This window comes from Anguilla rostrata, chromosome 14 (genome assembly GCF_018555375.3).
Source record: "Anguilla rostrata isolate EN2019 chromosome 14, ASM1855537v3, whole genome shotgun sequence".
NCBI classification, from domain to species: domain Eukaryota; kingdom Metazoa; phylum Chordata; class Actinopteri; order Anguilliformes; family Anguillidae; genus Anguilla; species Anguilla rostrata.
The window spans coordinates 13,005,433-13,029,090 of record NC_057946.1 but is presented as its reverse complement, the minus strand read 5'-3'; the positions used below and the strand labels follow the sequence as shown (position 1 = coordinate 13,029,090).

Below are 23,658 nucleotides of genomic sequence, written 5' to 3'. Positions count from 1 at the left end.
GTACACTGGTCGAAATGCGCTTTGCCCTATAATCGTTTAAACAAAGACAAACCCCTCCAGGCCCGCAGGCCATAGAACACTATTAAAAAATCCAAATACTGGCAGGATGTTTAATTTCTTCCTTCCTTCTTGATATTAAATGAATGAATATTTAAAATGTATGTGCATGAATGATAGAAAGAAAAATATATAGAATGGGAAAACTACATACCATTAGTGACACAGGCTTTCTAGAGATACACACTAAAATAAATCAATTTTCAAGGGTCTATCACACTGGTGAACTGGAACCATGACGAGTCACATCAGGTAATTTTATGGTCCTGTTTCTACAGAATATACACTAGGACTAAGATGTGTCAAAATGTATATACTTTGTGTCCCCTTCTCATCAGGAGTGGACAGAATTGTGTGTGGAAGCATTAGAGCTTCAGTATATATAATCAAAAACATATTTTCAATGTACAAAAACGCCAAGTTACTCACACATACGAAGCACTGTCTATAGATCATTCATTCAAATCTAGGCCTGCCATTAAAAGTATTGATATCAAAATTGTGCCAAGTTACATGAAACAATATTGGCTATCTTAGCTCACACAAATTTAACAAGATGTATTCCAAAGAAATGCTACCCAATGTTTCCTAAATTGTTTTACTAACGCTATACACTTGGTCTGTCGTCTTGTTAGCAAAGTAGCTAACGTTAAACTCCATCAAGAAAGACAATCAGAAGTGCAACTCACGGGGCTTGACAAAAGGAGTAGTAAGCATGAATATTTCTCATCTACTACAGGCCTCACTGAGAATGGGAGAATTTTATTTATTTATTTATTGAGTTCTGTTAGGTCAAAATGAAAGGCTTTCGGCCAAAATTCCTTTGGATCAGAACAAAAGGGCTGTGTAAATTCCTCCCTTTCATTTCTGATCCTGCCATAGTTCTGACCTTTCATCCATTTTCAGAATCCGCTTTATCCTTCACATTCTGACTTGATCAAACCTAAGTAAATTGTCCATAGTGCTACACATTTTCTTACAATCATTTTTGACAGGAAAGATTTGTCTTTCTCTAGCAGCACAATAGCGTTTTTGGATCCCTTTAAATGAATTCCCGGGATTATCTTTTTTCTGCTTTAACAGGGCACGTTTAACTTGTACTTTTTATACAAACACTGTTGCCAATATGTTACTCATGCAGATTTGTCGACCTTTGATGATTTAAAAAAATAATAGTGGGTGGGCTTTGTTCAAAAATGTCTTACGGGGTAAAAAATAAGACACGTAATTTATACTAAAGGAAATGCTGTTCGGAAGAAAGAACAGTCAAAGAAATCTGCACATATTTGCTAGTTGCTTCCCAATAATTAAATAAATAAATAAAATCTGTTGCCAAGACGACTTTCAAAGTCAACAGAAGAAAAATAAATCTGTGTGTGTGTGTGTGTAATGCCCCATTATCCACAATACATTTGGGAATATTGTACAGATGATGTTCTTTCAGTAGTTGCTGTTGCTGTCTGCATTTTTCTACTAGCTAGATGTTCTGTCTTCAACCACACCCCACTGTAGTTAATTAAAATGAATCTACAGGTGGAATCTACAGTTCAGCGATGGCATAGACAGAACAATTCATGTTGAACACACTTGGGGTATGCTCAAAATATTGAGAAAATACATATCAAAACTAATCTCTGGACAAAACATTTATTGATACAATGACTGCCAAATCAATACCACTATTGTTTTTCTAACTAATTCCCTTGAAATATCCATAAATGTGGCTGAACCCACAAAGCTGAATATCTTGTAAGTTTAGAGAATCTGAAAAGCAATCATCAGCCAACTGTTAAATCCTTATTGGTTATATTCCATTATTTTTTAGGGTGACATAGAAGAATGATTGTATAAGAATTGCATTCAATGTCAACATTTTAAAAGAAACACTCAATATATGTTACTCATAATTAATTCTCACAGCTTTGACATTGGACACCTGATAGGACAGATCTATCCATAAGTCATGGTGGCACTGAGTCATTTCTTATTTATGCCCAAGCATAAAAATATTAGGTGCATCTAAATTAACTAGAAATATTACACAAAAATATTACTATCAATGACTGCCACATTAATAAACTGCCTTTAAATCATACATTATTGATTTAAACATTCCAGTTCATATCATTTCAAATTAAATGTTTAGTATTTTCTCATTTAAATATAAATACTAATTTCTATGCACAATACACATTATACAAATATTTAATTGACCAATATGTAATAATAATAATAATAATTCAGGACACTTTAATATGTGTGGGAAGAAAAAGTTAACTTCGACGACTGCTTCTTGATAAATGGAAGAAAAAAAATGCTTTTCTCGATATTTTTCAGAGCCCCACTGAATCTCCGACGGGTGCAGCGATCCAAAACATTTAACGCGGGGTGAAAGAATGAAACGCTTCAGCTTCATCACATGGTTGCTTCATAACCACTGTGCTCTGCAGTCGCAGAAAAAAAACTACTGGACTAAGAGTAATTTAAAAGGTTGTTCATCTACTCTGCAGTCAGCCTGTTCTTTCCCTACCAGTTTCGGCCGCCTTGGAAAGACCTCGCTAGCTCCAGTAATTCCCTACTAAGGGCGACTTGAAACCGCCTGTACTGAATAGCGTTTGCTGTTCCGTTACCTCCCCTCCGCAAATAAAATCCCGGAAGTTACCCGGTAAGAAACAAGAGTTTTGCTGAGCCTTTGTATGAACTTGAAAGCCATAGTGGCCGAGTCTCTCTGTCTGTACGTGCATACTGTGTCCGTAGCTCTATGTTCCAGGCTAGTTAGCTCCCTGTAATTAAATAAATGTTTAGTGCCGAACTTGCAGCAACGTAATCACGCTGGCAACCAAAACATTGGAGCAGTTTCGCTGCAACGTAAATAGTCAAAACACGCCGTTTAACTTATTTGAACATGGGTATGGTTTGCCATTGCAATATCTGAACAAGTTGTTGATTGGCAAAAGCAATGCCAGACTGTGCCTTTGGTGCATCGCTGGCCATTCATCTGCAATTGCTATACAGATAACGAACAGGTTAGTTAATGTTCCTTTTAATTATAGGTTTTCATACCAGACTGTTGGGATGTCCTTAGTTTAAGCCTTGCCTGTCCACTGTTGACAATGCTGTTCACTATCAGCTCTCCCTGGGCATGGTTGGAGAATAGGAAGCAACTTGGTATGTTCTTGCAGTGAGCTGAAAGTTTTTAATAGTCGTAAACAAATGGGTCAGTGGCAGTCTATTTTACTTACTTTAGTTCGAGGAAATCCTAGACCTTATGTAATTGTCATGAAATGCAATTAAGGAATCAAGTGCATTAAAAAAAAAAAAAAAAGATGACTCTTGAAGTAACAGGCAGGTATTTGTTCGGATGTAGAGAACTGTTATACAGTGTAAACATCAAACATATGTTAGTATTGTTAAACGGCTATTGCAACGATTATAGCTGTATGTACCAAAAAGTATTTTAGAGAGGGTATTGAATGCAGACTATTCCAATTGGCTGTAGTTAAAAGGCAACAGGAAATTTCATTTCCAGTTATAGCCTACTGTGTGGTGGTGCTCTACTTGTCAGTAGTTTCAAAGATTTATCTTGACATTATTACTTGATGGCCATTCATTCTTTAAAACAGGTAACTTGTCATTGAAACATTGTGTATTTTGACTGCAAATGTGATTTTACTTTATTTATTTATTTATTTATTTATTTGAGAAGACAGGAAAACATATTGCCTTCACATCTGAATATAGCCTAAGTAGCAAGCCAAACTTTGGCATGCTAAATGCTTTCATTGAGTAAAGCTGTCTCAGCTCATGGGGCTATATTTTTACTCCACTCTCATCATCTTTCAGATAGGGTTGCATCCGACATGGGCAAACCAGCAAGGTTAAGATTGGCAAAATGACAGTTATTTCCTGTATGAAGAGGGAAACGATGTTGATGATTCTTACTTGGTAACTTTTTCTGATTTGCTTGTAGAGCTCTGCTTTTTGCAAGCATACAACATAGCCTAAAGAGGCTAAATTCTGAGCTTGCATGGATGGAAGCAATTATCTTTCTCACTTCCCTTGATTGTGATTTATTCAGTATCATGGTTCCGTATGGTACTTTTTTAATCAAAGGCTGCATATTTTCCATGTGACATATTTGAAACCGTAGGGTCAGAACCTTTACACTGGCATTTGAAGGAATTAACTGAGAAAGAGATTATTAATTTATCTGCAAACTGCACTCATGTGCAGTAGCCTAATTTGATGATATGATTTATTTACTTTTGCATTGCAAAGGTCTTCATGATGTGCATTGTATGGCTATAATCTTTGGAAATGTATACTCTCTAATGAAGTTTGTGCCATGCACCCTGAATTACCGAATAAAAGTTGCAAATCCCTGGAGATACCAAATCTCATAGCGATGTTCCCTGAATTTTTTTCTTCATTGTCATAACCACCACTTGACTGATTCAGAATCATCACTCAGAAAAACAAGCTGTATTGCTTAAGAATTAGGACTGCCAACTGGCATGTAAGGTCATTCATTTAACCCAGAGGGAAAGACACACCTTATTTCCAGTGAGTAGCACATATCCCTCTGAGATATCAGCACTTACAAGACCTGTGTCAGTTTATAAGCACAAGGAACCATTTAAAATCCAATCCATGAGCAGGCTAAATATTTAGTACTTGTGTGTGACCCCCACAAAGTAGACAGGTGATTCTTTATACGTGTTTCAAATTAAAGAAACAAAGTTGCTGGGCAACACAGATGTTTACTTTGATATATTTTATATGTCATTTGTCTTAAAGCACCTCATCTCTCAGCTTAGGAAGAAACACTGAACTAGTTTGATTGGGAATCTTTGCTTTTTCTGCCTGTAATGGAAAATAAAGTGTTAGCCCGTGGCTTAGTGGATGCAGCCTCAAGAAATGTCATTTGTAATCTGATATATTCAGCCCAACATCTGCATTTTATATCTATAAATGATGGTATTACCCAATGATAATTACATATGACTTTTTAAAAAATGAAATAAACTAAAAGGAAATACACCAAAAGCAGGAAGTGACCTCTAATCTCAGGTGGTTTTTTGGTCTTAGGTGGTTTTTTTGGCTTGCATGATGTATGGTAGAGCATACGGAAGAGCATATCTGAAGAATTCACATTTGAAAGCTTTGAGTGTTTGCTGTGGTTTCCCCTTGAGTTGCATAAGAATATGCGTATGTTACAGTCATAATGTGAACAGGCAATGAACACAACTTTGCTTGAATAGTAAGTTGGACACTGGAAAGCTGTAGAGGTTGAAATCCCCTGAGATTATCTTTTTAACAGTTTACCTTCCCTGTAGCTATTTGCAAAGGGTAGCTTCTAGGTGAATCCAATTTAACATAGGCTACTCCTAATTTGAGCTGTGCCAATGACGTATGAATGTGTACTATGCTATATGCTAAAGAAGGCAGCTTTAGCTAGTGGGTAATGGTTTTGTCAGTGCTTATGATTCATATTTAAATAAAAAATAAAAAATCTGTATTCTCATTTAAAAAAAAAACTAATTTGGATAGGGTGGCACTGAGTAATGTACAGTGTATTGTATTGAAGGCCTTTTTTAAAAAAAACTGATGATGGGCTTTTGCTCCCGGGCCTGTCATAAATATGTTGTGTTGTTCCCAACAAATTGACTCGGATCTTTCCCGTATTTTATTGAAAAACATTTAGGCTAAACATATCCCTGCGACCCAGCCTGTTCTTTTGAACTATTTTTTTGTCATGCAGAATGAGGGGTGCTATAAGCCGGGAAATGCTGTTTCAGGGCCCATTTATTGCACTTTTAGCCGAGGGAGACCTTGAAAGATCCCTGTCATTTAACAGAGGCAGACGAAGCTGGTAACACGTTCCATATGCAGCACTCCTCCCTTTGGTCCGAAAGGAAACAGGACGAAAGTGCTTTCTTTAACCCTTTGGCCGTGTCTGTGTCTTCACAGTGAAGCCAACACGTTCAGGGTAATTCTTCTCGTTTAGCTTTTGGTCATGCAGTCTAATGCTTTTCAAGGAAGGCAAGCCATTTCTCTTAATCAAATTTAGTGGAAGCATAGTTTGCAAAAAAATAAAAAATAAAATTGCACCACCATCCCCGCCTCCTTCCCCAAAGAAACCTTGGATGCCAGTGCACCCGCCCCCACCAACAGATTAAGTGACTGGGTTTGTGCCGTGTTTGGGTTTGCACTATGTCAGACAGCATGTTTAGGAGATTTATATTTAAGATGCATAGCAGCATCCATGCAAAATGCTTCATAAACATTGTGTCTGCATTTCTAGTGCTTTGTCTCATTAAAGTCTGAGCAATGATTATGTTTTTCAGTAGGCACAATTAACATCTATGAGCAAGCTGTCGTCCTTTTAAGTTTAAAGATTTAAAAGCAATTAACCGACTGTATAAGATCCTGGTAATTGTACGATCAAACTAAGGTTTAATAGGCTATTTAATACACAGTGCTTTACTTTCTACCCTGCTATAATCACAATTCAACAGGAGTGGGGCAAACTGTACATCAAATGTTAAGTACTGAATGCCAGGAAATATGGGAAGTGTGAGTCCCTTTATAGTGCCTTTACTGTGTTGGCACAGATGGTGATGAAGCATCCACCTGGATCGTTTATGCTTAATTAAGACTCTCAAGTGTTAATGCTTCAGAAGTGCTTGTGCGTGAGATAATTTTATATACCCTAACTATTTAACTAAAACACTAGATTTTGAATAAAACAAAGGCTTTTTGTATTTTATTTTTTTTTATTATGAGATTACAACGGGCTGGTATCCATAAAGAATAAATTTGTAAAGCATTTGTTTTATTCTTGGACTATAATAATTATAAGTTATAATAATAATAAGTTCTAGCTACTGAAGTAAAAAAATATTTAAGTTCATTTAAAAATATATTTACAATTGTGGACACAGTCTTAATAGGCAAAACAAAAATAGCACTTAAAATAGCTCTATTAAAAACAAAATTTAAAACAACAGAATATGGTATCACAATAAATTTGACACAAATGCGGTTCTTCTCCTATTAATAATAGGAAAGAATTTTTTAAGAAAAGACCCCTTCTCTCTAACCACATTGCCCTATTGTTTTGAAAGCAGCAATGTCTTGGTACGGCTGAGAGAAAGGGGAGCGCAGTGGTCCTATAGTTGCACGTGTGAAAGTCCTCAGAATTCCGTCCAGGTTTTGAGCCAGTGAAATTTCTAATGATGGGAGCGGCGGCGAGCGTGGGGGGGAATGCCGATGCGCGGCGCGTGGCTGGAATGCTGGGCAGCTGCCCGCGGACGCAGGCGCGGGAGAGAGCCGCTCGCCGGAGGCCCTGGCACGGGCTGCCGGCAGGAAGGGGAGGGGCCGATGGCCGCCTCGTCCACCGCCCCGTGAGAGAGAGAGGGTATTGAGGTGACCTCGCTTCAGTACCGGGGTCCTGCTCATTTCAGATGTGGCGCATATATTATATAAAAGCGAACAAAAGAAAAACAGATCTGCCCAGGAACAGGTTTTGTTTGCAGAGATATCGGTGAAGCACGGGGTCATGGGAGATATACCACTCCTGGGCTTGCATCCGTCTCCCCTGGATACGGCATGAACAGATGAAGCACTGCACTGGACTGTATAGATGAGATGTGCTTCCGTTACTCATTTCTCTCGATTCCCGCTGTCATGTGTCAGTCGATCGCATGTAAAGTACCAGCATTATTTCTGTGTTTAGATCTCTACTATGTGTATGATTTGGAGGTGACCGCCACACTTTGACGCAGTGTAGATTTTGGCTGTTCTCGAATGTCTGCCGAAAATGGGAAATTCTGTGGTGAGGAAGGGCTTTAATGGCAGATCGCATTTAATTAGCTTCAGAAGCCAGAGCCGGTTGTTCCAGAGAGCTTGTCAAAGCGACAGCTCACCTTGCCCAGCCTTGCCGGGGTGCCTGAGAAGTAACGTAACGTAACATTAAGGTGGAGCTGGCTCTCGATGCGAGGTGAGCCCAGGTGAGCAGACACTCTGGTTAGGCGGATCCGCAGGGTCATCGCCCTGGAAACAGCAGGCCACATGTTCACTAACATTTTCCTACCACCTTTCAGTTAGTCAATCAATCAATCACAAATGTATGTGTTAATGTAAAGTTTTTTTGAATTTATTTATTTCTTTTTTTAAGAAAACCTGGATGTGGAGAATTTCTCCGTGGGGTAAATTAACACACTAACCTGACTGCTTGCTTACAGACGTCTTTCCCTATGTCATTTTTAACTTAACTGTGCAGTCGCCGACTCCTCCTTCACGATAGTAGGGACTTTAAGCATCGATGGCTGTGGGTATGGCTATGGCTACTGGAAATAAGTCTGCTTTTTTTTTTGCATTTGCATGAATTTAACTTGCTTAACGATGGATAGAGCTGAGAGGAAATTAAGGTATATGTTAGATGTGGAACTGCACTGTGTGCTCTTGTTAAATTTCAGCTCTTATCAAAATGATATATATTTATTAGCAAATACTGTAGAATATGTTTTTAACACTGTGTAATATTCTGATACCAGAATGCATAAAAAAATAATGAATATGATTAATTAGGAAACACTGTACATATAAATGTATTAAATAAAGCATAAATTAAAATCTGTCTGTCAAAATAATTTTCTGTGAAAGTCAGCTGGGCAGTTTTTACACCCAGGGAGAGTATATTGTGTAACACTGGGAAATCCACTAAGGATTTGGTTGCTTTCTTGCTTGTTAAACCATCGCAAATACCAGAAAAAAAAGCATGATTCACAGAGCACCCACAGTGAACAGGCATTCAGCTGGGGAAATAGCGATACTGTGCACCTTATGGGTCATGCATATTTAAATGATATATTTTACATTTATCTTCTCGCATTTCAGTGCCAAATGACTAATTTTTATGCAGATGGAGCTATACAGGGCATGTCTTATTCACAAAGATGATCACATATTGCCGATAAATAATAAGTGTGGGTTTCTTAAGACCACCGCAGTGGTGATGCACCGCAGTCAATTAAAAAGCCTTATCATAATAAATTGGTCAGTGTCCATGGTAGTTGTCATCCTTGCAAGATGACAATACAACTAACATGTTAGGCATGCAAGAGTGGATCTTCCATACAAAGGTATCCCCCTTTGGATTAACAGAGACTGAAATTATTCATCATGACATGCAATACTAATTGTACGTCGCTTTGGATAAAAGCGTCTTCCAAACAAATGTAATGTAATGTAATACTAGAATTGGTTTATGACAAAGATGACATTGAACATGCACCCTGTAATTTTTTTCTCCTATTATTTACATAATCTATTTCATTGTATGGAGACAAAGATTTAGATAACCCCAATGTCCAATGTGAAACTTCATGTTTTTTCTATGATTTTGATTGATGATTTTCTGAGATTTTGCTATGATTTCTCTCTTACTTCATTTGCATACATTATTTTGTAAATCAAGTCATTAATGTGGAACTGACAGCATTCCCAATTGCTGTGAAAAAACAGTATGGACTGCATTCTGTATTTTTTTTTCTTAGTTGCTGTACCCATGAGTGTTTGGCTTTAGGTATAATCAGAATGCTGGCCTACATCCATCATGTACTGCAGTAATGACCAGTCAACCTATAACTGTTTCCGGAGATATGACTTAGAATGTGCTGCACTAAGTCTCTCAAAATTCTCTCTGTAGTATTGAACAGGAAACATGGTGAGTGTGTGCAGTTGATGCCAAGGTCTTATTTTGGCAGGTCCATTTCTGAGAGCTTTTCTCGATCCTTCTGCCCAGCAGCAGGATAAAGCTCTCTTTCTGAGGAGTCGTTGACCTTCACGGTCACCCTTCGTTTACCTTTACCTTTACTCTACTGCCAGCACAGAAACAACGGAGCCACTCAAAAAAAGCCATGCAAGGAGGTATCATCTCACAGGTCCTTGCATAGACTCCCAGTGTCTGAAAAGTGACCTGCAGCAATGCGTAAGCTTGAGGGTTTGAGGGGCAGAAGAACAGAGGGTTGATGTGACTGGCTTTGGTTCCAGGGGTTTGAGAAGGGGTACATGAAGATGACTGTTCGTGCCACTGGGAGGGCTAAACAAACATTGGTGCAGGATGGAAACTGCAGGGCAGAGGAAGACATGGGCATCACAGAGGAAGAAAGGCAGGTGAGCCTGAGGTTTGATGGCTTCATTCATTCATTTATCCATTCATTCATTCATTCATTTTGCAGAATGTAATCTCGAATCTCTCTCACTGTGTAGAAAACACAACAGGCCACAAAAGCGAGGAAAAAAAAAAAACAAGGCAAACCCCCACACATTGGAGCAATTATCCGAAGGAGGCACTGCAAGAGCCTTCAACTAAATCTTACAGTTTATATTAGAGTTAGGTATAATGCTGGAAAATCTTGCTAATGCTGGCATATGTTTTTATGTGCCTGTTTTTGCATGCTTGCTTGCCTGTGTGTTGCACATGTGGTTTTTGTGTTCTTCGTGCACATATTGTCCACATTCTCTAACCCAGACGCAGTGTAGTATTTCACCATCTGTGAACCAATCTCAATATGTGTTCGTCTGTAACACATCCATCCACAAATGTGTGTCGCTGTGATTGCATTTTTTCATCCTCAACTGTTTTTATTTTTGCTCTTACCACTTTCTCCACAAATCTGAATATTAACAAATGTGTCTGGTCTTAAGAAATGAATGAAACAGTCCGCAGCATTGTGCCTGTGCCGTGTCCATACCCGTTTTTTCCGTTTTTTTTCTCCCTCGTTTCATTAGCGAGCCCTTGCGGCTGATTGCAAATGACACGTCTCCCTCTCGGATTGACATTCCACTCACACGTGAAAGAGGGAAAGACAGGAAGAGGGAGGGAGAGAGCGAGCGAGAGCGAAGGCACCCTCTCCTGCATCTCTTGAAATAGACTGCTTGTTAGATGATATCAACAACTGCTGAATTAAACAATCCATATGTGTTAATGAGTAAATGTTTGCCGTGTATTTCACCTCTGATATCTGGCTGCTAAAAGCCTAGAAAACACCATGGCCCCCTGCAAACAGAGACCTGTCTGAACAGTCTTTTTTGATGTAGTGTCAATGCCTGTGGAAAATTGGGCTCCTTCTTCAAGGTAGGATAAGCCCTCTTCCTTTGTGTGGAATTGCAAAAAAATAAAAAATGGCATTCACCATCTAAAATGGAGAATACTCTACAATCATCGCACATAGCTCAAACAGGAGCTTGAACTACGTCAGAATAGAAATATGCCACAAAGGGAGGTTTGCTAAATTAAGTTTCAAAAAACGAAAAAAGTTCAATAATGGTGATGATGATGATTTTCATGCATATGAATGACAAAGCATTCTGAATGTGAATTTCTGAAACTGAAAGTCGTTTAAGCCTTTATAAAAGTAACCCAACAAAGTAACCACCAAAAAAGTAGGACATGCATATCCCAGGGCTGGACAATCCGTTTCCATGGAAACCTTAAATGCAGGGGTAAAATATATTTTCTGAGAGGAACAGCTGTGTAAACCACTCCCTCCAGTATATCGGAATTACAAGAGAATTTGTGCAGGAATTCCTTGGGTCACAATTGGTTGACACATTAACGTATGTACATTTGCATTGTTTGCCTTTGTCCTAAATGACGTGGCACCAACCTCTGGTGACAGTGTAGCATAATGGTTAGGTAGTTTTTTCTTTATTTTTTTGTAACATTGCTATGTGCAGGAAGATCATAAGATACACCATCATGTATCTTTTCAATGATATGTTCAGCCATAGTGAATATTTCTCTTTCAATGCAATCTAGCACAAACAACTAAGCACAGCAGCTGTTGGGTGGAAAGCAAGTGTGAGGTTTTGATTTTTATTCCTCCTGGTGGTGTACAAATCAAAATCGTGTTCTGAAGTTTTGACAGTTTGCTAAAGAAATATGCAGAGCTAAACTCTCAATGAAGCACTATACATGACCCATAATCCTCACACTTTCATGAATTACACTTCCATCTGACACATTCTAAAAATTAACAGTGTACCAATTTAGGTTCAAAACTAATGTATGCTAAATATTATGGGCAGTTGTAAAACTATATGGTACTCCTATGTTTAATAAATCTGTGAAGAAAAATTTCTATTTGATGGAACAATATTGAGCTCTTTACTATTTTCTGTTGTGTCGACTCAAATTTAACACAAATGTTGATGCACATTTAATGTATCCAATATAACGTGGGATGTTAAATTTCATATCCTGTTTGAAGAACCCAGTGTTAGTGTATTTGACCTGGTTGTACATTTGAAATGGTTTAATAGTTATGTTTATAGATATATCACAACAGCAGCCTGTATGCATGTACAGTATTTTACATTCTCTATGGCCATGAAAACCCAAAAAACACAGGCTTTAATTACTTTATTAGCCCTACTGGTAACATTTATGCCATCCGACATCTTAGCTACATTTTTTGATACGTAAGTGCATGAATGACAGCCGGAGAGTGTCTTTGTGTCCCTATATGAAACGTTTTATTGTGATTTAATCTACAAGTGAACCACTTTTGGTAGTACAATTATCTTATTCAGCCTGGGTAATTGGTGGAAACGAAAACCTGCATACACACCGGCCCTCCAGGACCAGGATTGTGGGTACCCACCCCTGGAACAGACCAGATCAGCCGCACTTCCACCAGGTGAGGTTATTTTATACATTTAGAATACGAACAACTCAACTATTTAGACACAAATGCGCATAAATAAACATTTAGCAGACACTCTTATTCAGAGCGACTTATACAGCAGTTGGCTTTTTTTTTTTACATAGCATCAATTTTTACAGCTGGATGCACATGCTGAAGCAATTCAGGTTAAGTACAGTACCTTGCTCAAGGGCACAACAGCCGTGTCTTACCTGAGAATCAAACCTGCAAACTTAAGGTTACAAACCCACTTCCCTACTCATTATACCACACAGCCGCATGTACACACACACACACACATACTCTAATGGATTTTGGATTTCAACCTGAACAGGAGAGCCTGTGTGTTCCGTTTTAAAATGTGAACTACTGCCAAGCTTAAGTGACAGTGTTTAACTTGAGTTATTTCCCTCCATTAGAGAAGTCTAACATGCTTTCAGTCACCAGGCTGCAGGTGTTAGGTAAATGCAAACTGTTCTGTCCCTCATAATGGGCTCCTTTCTGTTTCAGTGTTTCAACAGTATGCAAATGCACAGGTGAGCCTGGGAATGACTATCCAGATCTCGGTGGCTTCAGATTTTAGGCGGCATACAAACTCCATTTTAAAGTGGTGTGTTTTAGTCAGTCTGTTACTTCAAAGTCAACATTAAGGTGCTATTAAAGAGAGCTGGTGGTTCAAGGGTAAAGAAATACAATAACAGACCTTGTGGCCATGTATAAATCAAAATGGCATTTACCCTGAAAGAGGGAATTTGAACCATGTGAGTGAGTCCTTTATTCGGTCTAAGGAACTGCTCCAGGAGACAGCAGTCATGACATGAAACTCCCAGGGGACCTAGGAACATCCTCCTAATTCATCCTGTTGGAAACTGCAGAGTGACTCGAACAATTACACATTAACAATGCTTATGCAACTGCATAGTAGACTCCTTTCACTCTGTATTCAAACACAGCTGTTAACAGGATTCCCTCTACACAATGTTTTCCCATGTTACATGAGAGAGTTTGGGAAAAACTTTTTTGCAGTCTCACTTGCAGTGCTTCTTAATTATAGAGACACATTTTAACGTCGAGTTAAACTTAAAAAATACTTGTGAGGTTAAGAGGTGAGGTATCACGTTTTTCTTTTAAAAAAAATATTATTTCTTAGGATAACCCCATTTGGCCATAATGGAGGTCACTTCATATCACACAAGAGCAAACATGTTTTCTCCAGGATTAACACAGTTACTTGTATGTATTGGATGATGTTCTGTTGTCTGTGAGCATGATGTTTACAGCAACCAGTGGGAAATTATGGGACTGAATGGCAAAATGGAGTTTTAAGTTACTTCACTTGAGGGAAGAATGTACTTTCCTTGGAAAGCTCTGGCATCAGGTGAAGCCCTGCTTGGCTCACAGAAGGGTGGACCAGTGTGCTCAGACTGTGATAATCACACAATGAATATGATGTTCAGTGGCAATAGCCATGAGTTAACTACACAGCAAATTTGTGAAATAAAACAGTATAACATAGAAAACCTTTAATTTTTACAGAGCACAAATGGCCACTATTGGACTGAATTCACAAATTTTACTGTGTTGGCCTGGTGTTCTCAAAATGGTGGTACTGGTGGAAATGGAACTGACTGTTTCCATTGTGGGACATTGTGTATAGGAGATATAAACTACTCTATGCCAGTGCATATACAAGAATATTTGCCACTTCGGGGTGACCACCCTGCCGTGCCATGTATTCTCATATATGCACTGGCATGTCGTGGCTTATATCTGTTACATATATAGCCACTAAACACCAAAAATCAATCATACATACAGTATAATATAATTTCATTTGAATGTAATCCAAATGCTGTTGTGGGTTTGTGGGTATTTGTTGACATTTCTATTTAAATCTAAGGGCTTTTAAAAAAAATAATCAATTAAGATTGAATGAATTATGCTTTGCAGGACATAGTATTTTATAGAGAATCACATAAAGTCAAGGAGTTAAGATGACTGCATTGTAAAAAAGATCATTACATTTTTTAAAATCTACTGTTTTTTATATTAAAAAAAATATAGTATATTTACTGTGAAAATCACAATTTCAACGAGAACTATATAAATTATAGTTATGATTTAGATTATAAACTCATTTTAAAAATATATTTTGGGAGAATATGATGACGAAGTTTACTTGATATGCAGTATGTCAGAATGTCTTAATACACTATTTATTGTCCTGTTTAAATTTAATTTTGTTACTGCATTAATGACGAAAGAGATACATATGAAATAGGACTACTTACTCTAGTAACAGGAAGTAGAAGTACCTGTAGTGTTTTATTGCAGCTGTTTCTAAGTATGTTTGTCATGTCTTCTTTCATTGTGAATTGCTTCAGTAAGTGTTGTATGCAGCCATGCCAATGAAACATTATTGAACTGAAGTGAGTTGACGGGGGAGGCAGAGAGAGAAAGGGAGACAGAGCGGACTTCGGCGTCGAGCTCGATCGGATGACGGGCGTGCGCACGGGCTCGAGCGATGACTGTCAGCTGCAAGCAGCAGCATGCAGGCTGCAAGAAAGCCCTTTCAACCATTGTTCAGTGGGGAAAATGTTCCAAAAGATCTGCGGAAGATTAGGGCAACCAACTGTCCTTTATGCGGCTTCCTGTTTTTGGAAAGGGAATTCTTTTAGGGAGCACGGAGTATCTCACTCTCCAAAAATCCGTCTGGGTTAACCCCTTCTGTGGCTCGACTGCTCGGGTTGCCTTTTGGTCTGTGTGTGTGGTCGCCCGAGAGTCACTGAATCATTACCTGTGGAACGGCAGCCAGCACAGGAAGTGTTGGGTTGTGCGTTTTTCCCCTTCCATAATTGCATCCAGCTATGATTTCCTGAATGACATCATTGACAAAGTCCTGCTCATTAAAGTAGCATTGATCTGTACACAATAGTGCATAAAAATACATATTTCTATAATCATAGTATCAATCTGTTGATAACTCATTGAGCTGTATATGTTTTATGCATGGTTCAGACCTTACCATTTTCTTTTTCCCAATTAACGTGAAATGACGTAATGTAAAAAAAAAAAACTTAACATAATTTAAACTTTTAAGTGTACTAATTAGTATTAAAGATGCACATACAATTCTGGTTTAGATGCACTGAGGATTATGACAGATTCTTTTTTTTCTTTTGAAAGGAAAGAAAGCTGTGTTCCCTAATCCAGCCCATTGTGAAACTGGAAAGGCCTGTGTCGGTATGGCAGTATAATCTTGTTTATTTCAATGTCAGTTTGTGTTGTGGCAAATCAGTCGGACTGCGAATTCCCTTCCACAGTTCCATTTGTGTGATGTTGTACATGGCGGTGAAAAATTGATTTACACCCTTCACTCGTTCATTGTGCAGATGTTTTAAGCCATAGCAGTGTGTTTTTTAGTGTGGCATCTAAGCATCATGTGGGCTTGTGAGACATGGAACCATTGGTCTTGTCAATGCTGTGGAATCAAAAGCAAAGAGAATGGCAGGCTTAACAACCAATTACAAACCAGGAATTTTACTGTACTGGCTTGTTTTCTTAGCAGGTTAGATAATCAACTGAGAAAATAAAAATATTTTATTTTAAATTTAATTGACTTTAAGATGAATGTTGTAAGTTTGTTGGTTGCCCAAGTGCTGCAAGGCGTGTGACATTAATAAAACCTGGTAGCATATTATATCTGAAGATGAGCTGGGCTTGGCTCCAATCTGGGTCACTGCCATTGTTTTCTTGAGTAACATACCTAACAGTAGCATGAACTGTCTTGTTAAACGTCAATATAAATGGATAATAGTTTGAAATGTATGCCACATGGGTTTCACCTGGAGAATGATAAAAAGAAGAAAAAGAGGAATCATAAACATTGTCATATTTATCATCAATGTGATCTTCTGCTTAATAATAATAATAATAATAATAATAATAATAATAATAATAAAGTAGCTGTAAATGTCTGGCCTGATGTGGCCCTTTGGAAGGTAAGCTGACCCCACAGGGAGGGCCCCTGCCCCACACTCCTGGCCGGGGTCTCTGGAGGCTCACAGTCAGTCAGGGGAAGCTGTGGATCGTGCAGGCAGAGCAAAGAAAACGGTTATCAGAGGTTTTTTCCCCCCTCCATTTGAATTGCTAATTCTTCCCTGCAAGTACCCTTCAACGTCAGCATGTGTTATTCCACGGGTTTGTGAAAAGCAGTTTCTTCAGTTGGACAGAATGCATTTTCTCTTTTTTTTTTTTTTGGACTTCCTGTAGAAAATGGGGTTCATGTTTAGGTAACTCCTTATGTAATTACAACCTCCCCCGCCACAGGCACACACATTGTACAGCCATATTTGTACTGACCTGCTCCATATAAATGCTCTTTTCATTTATGTTATTGTGGCAAATGTTTTTTTTTTCATTTCATGCAATTTAATGTAATTGTGTAACCTATTTGTTTGCCTCTGAGAATGAGCATCTGAAGCCAAAGGACAACTACAACATAAAAAAGAAACCTTTGAACGGGCATCTTGATCTGGGACAATCTTCCAAAACAGGTCATTTTTAGTTGGCAAGGAGTCCTACCATCACCCGCCCCCCCCCAACACACACTTCCCTGCCAAGTAAAATGGCACATATGAACTTAAATTTCCAGTTCATTGGTGGGGGTGATGGACTTTTGGTAAATAAGGTTATGGTTTGAGGAGATGGTTATGGTTTGTTACCCCAGGGTGTAGGTACAGGAAATGAGAGAAGCCGTCCCTGAGGAGGGGGCCACAGATGAAGATGACCATGTACCCACAATGTTGTAGGGACAGTTAATCTCTCTCTCTCTCTCTCCCTCTCCCTCTCTCTCATGCAAACACAAACGCACACACACACACACACACACACACATGCACTTACAGAAATAGTCATACATACAGAGAAATGGGCTCTGGCCCTGGGGGATAAGGCAAGTTCCAGGTGGAAAGAGACTAGAGGGTTGCCCTGGTGTACCACTGATAAATGACAACAGAGAAGGAATGCATGAAGTCCCACATGATGCATCATTTATGATGCCTAGACTGGCTTCTGCACATAGGGAACTTTCCAGAGAACTATAAGGGTGCAAAAAAAACTAGCATACAGGCTGTGTGCGTGTGTGTTTGCATAAATATGCAAGGGTGTGTGAGAGGATGTGTGTATGCAAGTATAGACTGCATACACTAGTCTCAATTGATTTGCCTCTTGAGAACCAGGTTAATGTCCTAAAATAACACTAAAATCAGGTCAGTTAATGGCTCCTTTCCTGAGGGGGACGTTATAGTGCACTCTTCTTTCTCCAATCTCCCACCAAAGTGCAGTTGATCAACCTGCTTTGACCTGGGCTTGTTGATCCTAGACCTACAGGAATATAAAGATTCTCTCTCAGCTTACAGTGAAACCTAGAAGACAAAGTATGAGATTCGAGGCTTAAAATCATTTGTGCTGTGCATACCATTAACATTTGAATGCATATTTTAGTATTAAAGTACTGTGTTTTTTATTTCAAATCAAATGTGAGGGACAAATCATAGCTCTTAAAATTACATTTGTTTATATTTTTTAGGTGAAGTGTTCTGTACTGTAAAACTACTAGGGCTTCTATTTTGACTTCTGTTTGAACTTCATAAAAAAAAAAGAAAAAGATCCTTGTAAGACGCAAAGCTTCACATTGCAGGGCCCAAGAGCACCCAGACATCTTGCTAGGCTTCTCATACCCCTTTGGTCTCACACAGAGCACCTTTGTTCGGTGCCGAAAGTTGACTTGCGCAATGCCACCCACCCGTCTCTGGGGTTCCCGTGTTCTCGAGCGTCGAGATGGGCGGTATCTGGGGGTTAATTGCTTCAGCGTGCAGGCAGGTAATTCGTTCTGAGGGGGAGGGGTGGCGAGGTCAGTGATGTATGAGTACAGGCCGAGGGGCCAGATGTAAAACTCTTTTTTTGTTGCTGTTTCTGCTTCCCTCGCGGAGGCAGGATACACGTTTGCTCAAATTACATATTTAACCCGTTCGGCACCAAGACTCCTTAGAGACTTCAGCATGCGGGAGCTCGATTGTCTGCTGCAGTACAGCTACAGTTCAAAGTCTTTGAAGAGTAAGTTGTGATCTGCCTCCACCTCGTACATTTGGATACACTTATTTTCTTTTGACAAAGCAGGGAACACATACATAAAAATGTATTTTGATACAAAATACCCCTAAAGTAAGTGTATTAAGATAAACTATAAAATACTTCTTCCAAAAAATGATCAGAATAAAATGTAGTATTTTTTTATTTAGAAAATACAAAAATGCATTTCTTGGAAAGCATGATTTACTGGTTTACTGGTAAAGAGCTTGAACGACATTATGTTTTAATGTAATTTTTTCTGGATATCATACAGTTAGATTTCTTTATAAATATTTGTCCATCCTGGTCAAATTTTATGAGGTCTGTTAAATAATAAAGGTCTGTAGTTTATCTCCAGTGCAGTCAGTGAGGAGCTGCACTCTCAGAAGGTAACTTCTCTCTGCTCCATTCTGATCCTCCTTGTCCTCCCTGCCACATATGTCTCTGTTGACCAACACCTCCCACTGTCACCGTTGAGAACCCTGGGTTTTTTGTGTTATAGATTTTTATTGGTTTGCTTCCTGGCTAGAAGGTTGACCTGGGTTGGATGCGGGGGTGGGGCAATTTTGAGACCTCTCGATAGGTGTCCCCCAGGGTTCTGTCCTTAGCCCCCTCCTCTTCTCTCTCTCTAAACCAAATGTCTTGATTCTGTCATCGCCTCCTGTCTATGCTGATGACACACAACTCTTTCTCTCCTGCCCTCCCTCTGATACACTGGTTTCAGCACACATCTAAGCTTGCCTACAAGACATTTTCAAGCTGGACGGCATAGCATTGTGTGTAAGATGTGTGGTACAAAGAACAGAAAATTTTTTGGTGAATGTTTGAGTTGTGCTCTCTGGTTTACATGTCCTTCGAGAGATTTTCCTTTTTGAGGACAGTTTTTGAGGACAGTCTTTATTCAAAATGACAGATCCCCTTTGTTCTAGAGTGAAAAGTGGGTAGCCACGATATGTACACATTTCGCTTTTAAATCTCGCAGATTGTTTTGATCCGAGTTGTTCCCTACTGAGGTTATGCTGCTCACAGAAGTCTTTGGTTTTTACAGTGGTGTATGGGAGTGTGATGGAAAGGGGGGCAAGTGGTTAAAAATGATACACAGCAATGAAAGATGACTGGCACCAAATGTGATTCCGGCGGGGCGTGTGTCACTGTTTTTACAGTGTGTGTGCCTTTTTTTCTCCCCGTTTCACCCTTCACAGAAATAGGATGTGAAATACTAGTAGCTTGTTTCTCAAGACCGCACATGTAAAGCGCAGATGTTATCTGCAGGGGGAGAGATGAATGAACAGGCAAGGCCTGCACGTAGCCACAGCGACCGGGCAACCTGCCTGTCTCATCACAGGAACGTTTGGGGAGGGTGGGCAGATTGTGGGCGGCTTGCAGGTGAGGAGAGGTGTGTTGAGGACACAATCTTTAATCAGACCCTGAGGGCGTGGTCTTGCGTGACACGCAGTGTTGAGGTCATCAGCTTATGATGGCATTACAATCACCATTGTGCCGTCATCTAATAGAATGGGTGCAGCACGGGAGTGATTGGACAAACAAATCCGCAACATAAAAGGAGGCTATGTGTCTAATTCTCTGAGGGGTGCCCTGGAATCTTTTTGCGGGTGCCCCTTTCCTGTCTGTCTGTCTTTTTGAGGGTGCCCGTGCATGAAAGCCTCATTACTGCCTCTGACAGCTAATTAATCAAAGCAAGTCTAAGAGGAGGGAGAACAGGAAAAAAGTGGAATTTAAAGGGTAGAAGAATCCATTAATGAATGAATGAATGAATGAATAACTGCATACTGATACTTGCACTTCCTAACCAGCCCATTTCCTGTGCCCACAGTAAAACACACACACACACATGATAAGAACATGATGTTAATAAGCCCAAGTGCCTGGCTTGTCCTCAGTGTGTGAGGTAAGAATGGCGGGAACACTCCAAACAGAAGCTCATTCGGAACCCCCATGACTGGAGTGTCCTTTGTGCACCTTCTGCTGTTCTGCTGAATTGAAAAGAGCTGCTTTTCTGCTTGCTTGGAACCAGTAAATGATAGGTTTCAATGAAGAATATTTGCCACTTCATGTGTTTTAATACATTATTTTTTGAAGGATGAAATGAACTGGTCCTGTTACATTTTCCAAGATGCATGTATTCCTAAAGGCTTTGTGAAGCACGTGTAATACCTTTATTACCACAGAATAACATCTTTATAAATCATTCTTAAGTGCATGTTACACCTTTATTACCACAGAATAACATCTTTATAAATCATTCATAAGTGCACGTTACACCATCATTAACATGGAATAACATCTTTATAAATCATTCATAAGTGCACGTTACATTTTCATTAACATGGAATAACATCTTTATAAATCATTCATAAGTGCACGTTACATTTTCATTAACATGGGATAACATCTTTATAAATCATTCATAAGTACATGTTACATTTCATTAACATGGGATAACATCTTTATAAATCATTCATAAGAGCATTTTACATTTTCATAAACATAGGATAACATCTTTATAAATCATAACTATGACCAGGAGTTTTTGGCTTAACCTCAGGTCAAGTGACACCTTGTGTATTTTGTAGCATTTGAGTATGACATTTGTTCTGTATCATGTCATCTTTCTTAAAAAGTTATATTTATTTGTTTTTAGAGCTTTAGGAACGGCAGTTTGTGTAAAGTATGACTAAGTACTGTACAAATTGTACATATATATATATATATATATATATATATATATATATATATATATATATATATATGTAACATATATTGTACAAAAATATAACAATATTGACTCATGCCACTAATTCACTCTATTAACATGTATGTGCTGCTGCCTCTATGATGGCACCAAGGATAACATTTTTCCCAAAATGTGCTATTTTACAAACCCAGAAATTCAGATAAGCTTGACAGAGAAATCCTGAGTGTGCTGAAGAAATCAAAATTTACATTTAAAAAACATGAGAAGCTGCTGTACACGACCAGGTAACATTGTTTACAGATGCTTCAGTATTATCTTTTTTTTTAATTTATTTAAAAAAATATATATTTTCAAATAAAGATTGCCAAGCTACATACGGCTGAAACATGCTTAGATTAATCTGGCTTTTTAAACTTTTCATCGGCACAAAATAATACTGTAGAGTGTTCACACGTGCAGATGTGGCTAATACTGTAGCTTAACATAGCCATATATATATATATATATATATATATATATATAAATAGACATTTCATAGTTGTATTACTTTCATTCTCCTTCAGAGCAAATTGTGGTTCATTTGCCATGCTTTTAGATGTTTCCTGGAATCTGAGAAAAGTGAATAATAGGGGACCCAAAATAAGCTTCATTGCCTATCGTTGCACTCACCGCTCTTTCCTGTTATTTGTATATTTATACTGTTTCTTAAAATGTGTCTTCAGGAAAACGGTTTAGTAGACACAGTGTACTGAGTCGTCACTTAGCTTGACAACCTTCACAAATGAAAGGATGCGTGGAAAATCAGCCGCAAACAGAGAAGGCTTTCTCAGCGTCAGCAGATAAGTCCTGCAGTGTAGCGAATGGTCCAGATTGTTTGATCTCTTTTCAGTCGTTTCAAACAAAGAAAACTCCTGAGTATACTAGAGATAGACATTTTCTTCACATTGTATGTTTTGATTAAGTGCAAAGTGCATGAGTGCTCAAAGTGCAGACCTGGCAAGACAAGCAAAACTTTCAGGGCAAGGAAAGCAAAATAAAAAGTGGTTGGACACATTTTTAAAAAACCGTGTTGTAAACATAATTCACTTAATGCTGATCCAAAATACAGATTTCTACTAACACTGAAGTCGGTCATTTGCCATTATGTTTTTAAAAATAGAATTTCTTTCTCTCTTGAGGGAGAGCTAGCATTTTTTTTTTTTGAGGGGTTCAAAATGTCAGGAGACATTATGGTGTTCTTTGTTTGAAACTGCAAATAGTTGAAAGTGATACATTATCAAAAATCACAAATGATTTCCCACACAGATTTTTATCCAAGAAAACAATTATGGATTCGTCTTAATCCCTGTAGTACCACTGTCATTGCATGTTCCCTCCTTGGTTGCCATTTTACTTACACAGGTGCCACCATTGGTATTTACTCAGGGAAAAACTTTGGTGCCACTGGCAAACAGAAATGGAACTCAGAACTGTGCCAGATGCCCTCTCCTACATTGAAAATTAAACCACCTATGGCCTTACTACAAAGGATAGTGAGGGATTCTTTTAGTGTGTTGAGAGGAACGTCTAGTGAATGAAGTTAGATGCTTGGGCTTGTGTTCAGGGAGTACAGCCAAGCGGCCAGGGGTTGACTGCAGTGCGGCTCGGCCTCAGAGATAATGCTAGTCCTCGCTTGGTCGCGGTCCAGAGGCCCGCAAAACCCGACAGGCCAAGGAAAGCCGTTAATCAGATAGGTGGTTTTGTCCCGGGGATGGTTTACAAAGCTGACACCAAAGGTTACGTCTGCGTGAGCCACATTAAACCTGACACGGCCCTTATCGGAGACGGCTGGAGTCAAAGCGCATTTAATGGCGGGCCCGGAGGTAACGCACACCCGTTAGCGATCCCGCTGTTGCCCGGGAGATACGGCCCCTCGCCGCAGCGTGCCGAGCGGCTGCCGACGACGGCGAGCTTTCTCTTTTCAGGAAATCAGATCGCGTTTCCGTCAGGACCCAGGCTTGGTGTAATCCTGCAGTTCACAGATACCGCAGGCCACGCCGA

The 23,658-nt window shown here is 39.1% G+C and overlaps 1 long non-coding RNA gene across 1 annotated transcript; it reads left to right on the top strand.

The window, feature by feature from the left end:
• Nucleotides 1-2,423: 2,423 nt before the first annotated feature.
• On the top strand, nt 2,424-12,249 carry LOC135239775 (uncharacterized). Its single transcript, XR_010325482.1, has 3 exons — nt 2,424-2,722; nt 10,114-10,236; nt 10,855-12,249. It is a non-coding gene; the product is annotated as an uncharacterized LOC135239775 (long non-coding RNA).
• Nucleotides 12,250-23,658: the final 11,409 nt, after the last annotated feature.